Source organism: Macrobrachium nipponense, chromosome 5 (assembly GCF_015104395.2).
Source record: "Macrobrachium nipponense isolate FS-2020 chromosome 5, ASM1510439v2, whole genome shotgun sequence".
NCBI lineage: Eukaryota > Metazoa > Arthropoda > Malacostraca > Decapoda > Palaemonidae > Macrobrachium > Macrobrachium nipponense.
This window is the reverse complement of record NC_061107.1, coordinates 5,758,812-5,763,436: the sequence shown is the minus strand read 5'-3', so window position 1 is coordinate 5,763,436 and position 4,625 is coordinate 5,758,812. Positions and strand designations below refer to the sequence as shown.

The 4,625-nt window shown below is 34.2% G+C and overlaps 1 protein-coding gene across 2 annotated transcripts in view; it reads right to left on the bottom strand.

Annotated features, from left to right (window-relative positions):
- LOC135215150 (uncharacterized) overlaps nucleotides 1–4,625 on the bottom strand; it is a 115,566-nt gene that overhangs the window by 46,343 nt on the left and 64,598 nt on the right. The gene's annotated exons all lie outside the window — the stretch shown is intronic.

Here is a 4,625-nt window from a genome sequence, read left to right as displayed (position 1 = left end):
AATTCATGAAACTATATAATTAATCATTAATTTTGGATCTGTTAATCCTCTGTCTTACTGTACAGTATAGTACTAGTACTTCTCAGTCAGCAATTTTCATTATTGCAATTGAAATCAGCTCTCTCAGGACCTGTAGAGTGCTGAAGGCTAAAAATATCTCTAATTTAAATATAAATCTCAAAAACAACACTTCATATATGTTCATACTTATTGCAAACTATTGTTTTACTTGTGCTGTTCTTGTAGATAACGAGTGAGAATGTCTGTATATAGTGTGGATACAGAGAGAAAGTATACTGTACTGGGAGTACCTTGACTAATTTGGAACCTGTTTCAGTGTTTACTTTATACTGGTGTATACACACAGTACTGTATTGTATAGCATTAGAAGATCATTTTTGCTCTAGTAAAGTGAGGTCTGTGTTACATTATGCATAGAGTTCACATGTAGTAGTATACTTCGCTAGTTTGTCTGACTAAGGAGCAGGTAGTTTGGTACAAGGACCAAGTATCAATGAAGTCCAAAGCATTAGAATGGAGGGAAAATGAGCAGTGTTTTTCAGTGAAAACTGTGGTGGGAGGGATTGAAAGGTAGGGCGAAAGTTGACATATGATGTTGGTGAATTCTACTAAGTGTTGTGAGATTAATCAAAGTATACAGACAATGAGATTGGGTGAAAAGTAACAAGAAAATTGACTTACGATGTTGCCTAATTCTACCATGTGTTGTGAGAAGATTGATCAAAGTATGGAGATGTCATCGTAATGAGTGTGAAAGGTAGACTCGCACTTCCAACTTAACCTTGTATTTGAGTCGGTTATCCAATGAATGTGCTTGAAGAAAGTAAATGGCGACAGAGCCTTGATTTCTTCAACTCAAACTTCAGTGAGCGTCCTCTTACAGAAGAAAGATCTCCTTTTGACGTAGTAAGAAATCTGGAACATTAAGAGTATTTTAGTCAAGAAATGTCACTTGAGGGTAGCTCAAATAAATCTATAAAAAAGTCAGAGATATGTTCTTCCCTTGATTTTGAGTGGTTAGGAACGACTCCCCTGTATTTTTTTTTATAAATTTTATGTACAGTCTAGTCAAACATTATTTGAAAAAGAGTTCCCTTATTTTCCTTTGCTGCAGCTTTGCATTCTTGCAGGAAAAGTAATGCTAGCAAATCAGAGGAAGAAATAAACATGCTTATTGAATTTTTAATCAATATATGACTCACTTTTGGTCTAGTTTTGTAGATCAACAGAGTAAGGCAGCTGTGAGGTAAAGTTTTGTATCCATGCAACTTGAAAATATTTTAGATATTTCATAATAATTTAATTCTCTATAGATATCTACTGCAAAAATATTAAATAAGATAAATATGCTAAGATTATAAACATATTAATATAGCAGGAAGATTTGAAATCTGGCTTAGTAAACAGTCAAATTTAGAACATGACATTCATGCTACTAATAACAAATTTTTTAACATTGTTCTCAATTTGTGTGACAAGTGATCTTACATTAATCATGCCACCTTAGAAATGGTTGTATTTTACTTGTAAATATACCTTGTTTGGTGAACATCATCCTTGATACTGACTGTGCTTGTATGAATTCAGCCCACAGGTTAGGGAGCTACACATCTTAGCTGCGTGCGTTTGTTAAGTTTCTGTTTGCATTCGAGTTCATATTTCCATTCTAGCATTAATGTGGACCTGCATTTTGTAGTTTTGTCATTTTTGTAAGTAGTGTTTATTTACATTATATTGCTTCTTTGTGAGTAGATATTTTTTGTGTTATGAATACACAAATGTTTGCCTTTCTTTTTTTTGTAATCTAACATCTTGACTGACAGTCAGCTCATATTACAGGGAGTATAACAGATTATGTAGGAGATTGTACAAGAGCACTAAGCTCAGACAAATTGAAATAACTACTGAATTTTTTATTGTTCTGTTTATCATCAAAATTTCTGTTGTATGGTTTTATTCTAGATGCAGCGATGAGGTAGTAATTGAGATAACATAATAACAAACTAGGTAGAATTCCAGAGCTAATTACTGAAAAAATTCTACTTGCATTTCTTCCATTTTTGTGTATTTTCATCTTTTCACTACGGTTACTCATTCATAAGTCATCTTTTCTTTCCACTCTTTGTAGCATCCTTGTAATGTCTGCTGTGCCTTTTACTTTTCATCCATAACCTTTTGAGTTTTTTCAGATTTGTCTTAACTTCCTTGAATATGCCATGTTCAAGTTGTACCCATCATCAAAGAATAAAATTTTGTCAGACAATAAAAAGAACAACTTGTTGGTCAAGTTAAAGGTTTTTTTATCATTATCAAAGAAGGAAGAAGGAACTCAAGCAACCTTCCAGTTAAATGGAAAAATTAGTATTTTTACGTGAGGCCTATGCTTGGTGATTTTGTATAGTATTAAACTGATAAATTACAAATGAGAATTTTCTCTCATAAGTTCACCATGAAGGAAACTTCTCTCATTACTTGGCCTTGAAACTAATAGACCACATAAGTCTTTGTAGCTGTCCAGTAACATTATACTATTTTGTTATTATATTTGCTCTCACAGTCATTTACAGTTCATGTGTTTCCTTCTCTCATAACTTGACCATGAAACTTTTAAGCCACATAAATAATGGTGGCTGGCCAGTAACATTAGTTTATTATTATATTTGCTTCCACAGTCATTTACAGTTCATGTGTTTCCTCACAAAATATCGATTGTAGTATTGAAATATTTTATACTATGTGTATGTTATACGAACCAATGTCTAGGTAGCCCATTTTTATTTTCTTATTGCACAGAGCATTGGAGACAAGGTAATACATTTGACCGACAGTTTGAGTTGTGAGAACTTTTATTTCCAGTTATTGCTGGGAATGAATACAAGTGGTCTAGTGAGAAATCACTTCCATTTGGGTTGTGTGAAGTTTGCAACACTTGACTTGTTCTCTGAATGCTTACACTCTTTGGAGGATATTTTTGTTCTCCTACGTTCTCTTTCATTTGTAAATCTAGTAGGTTTTTCATTATATTCATTAAGTTTTTGTACGTAGTGGCACTACTTTTAAAATTTATTTTGGCCCTCATTCATCTTGTAGGGTTATTTTGTATGTAAAGGGTAATTTCTCATAAAAATTGGTTATGCTAATACTTTTTTCACCATGTGCCAGGGAGGCTGAAAAGCTTGTAGAATCTATTCCACCATCTTCTTATAACATTCCCTTTCTGGGGAATAGCTCTGCATCTTTGCAATAGTAACAAGGTTTATTTTTCATCTTGTCTTGGGTCATGCAATATGTCTTCATTCTTAAGGTTTCCAAGATAAAAACTTGTGTCTTAACCTCTTTTGTTCTGTCCAGACCACCGCAGCTGGTCTCTCTCCATGGAGCTCAAAACTTATTTAATTTAATCTCTCGTCAGAAATCTTTGCTCATTAGTCTGTCTGGTCTTGTGTGATGACTTAATGGCCTAACTTCCAAAATGTCCCTTTATTAGCACCCTCTATCAGAAGGGCTTGTCTGAAAATTATTATCACTAGAAAACTGATTGCCTTATTACAGAGACTTGGGTAGAGTTTTCTCTCTCTTCTATCTCCCACTGTTTTTGCAATTACCGCATTTTTTTGTTTTTGGATGTTATTTTTATTTATCCTCGACAACACCTGAACTCACAATCACATTGTATGTACTACTTAGGTGAACAAGCACAAACTTCTTTCCTTGAGACTGGCTTGCATACTGCTGATGCGTGTTGCTTGTGGAGGGCATATATCATTTTGTTTTTGACTGTCATACACGAATACCAACTTCATTGGGATTTTACCATTACATTATTTCTCCCGATAATTCTCTAATTTGGGAGAGTTTCCCATTGCTGCAGGGTTCTGATATTTTTAGAAATGGATCGTTTTTAAGAGAAGAAAAATTACTCGGGGATTTTGTACCACCATTCAAGTTAGACTGATAGCATCAGGTCCCTATGTAATGTTTTGCCATTGTCCATGAGCCTATTTCTCATTGTTTAGGGTTGCTAGATCATATTACACAACAAGGGAAACTCATAGATGATACTTTGGGACAACTGGGACAGGTTGGGAAACAATCAAGGGGAATTTTAAAAGACCATCATCTATTGATTGGTAATGACATCTTGTCCTTCGAAACTAGGATTTGTTTTTGGTAGCTGTGGCCCAAAATAAAAAACTTAATTCTCTTAGGAATCACAATAAAGGATGACAGTTAGGAAGTGAGAAGTATTGTTTTATGTATACTGACATTATTCTAAATGATCCCGTAATAGTTGAGGGTGCAGAAAGAACTTTAGGTTCCATGGTACATGAAAGAATTCTACAGTCATTTGTAGCCTTGGTTGTGCACAGCATGACCACTGCTGAGTTTGAAGTAAATGGTTCTCTGAAATGTTTAAGTACTCATGAGCCTTTGCCTGGATGGTTGTGGGGTTGAATTTTCCTAATTGTTTGGGGTCTGGGGTGTTGAAGTTTCTCTATGATAATGATATGTATGCTACGGAATACTAAAATGCTGAAAAATTATATTAAGACTTTGTTAATTGATTTCAGCGAATGATCTCTCATAAAATTTTTGTACATGTG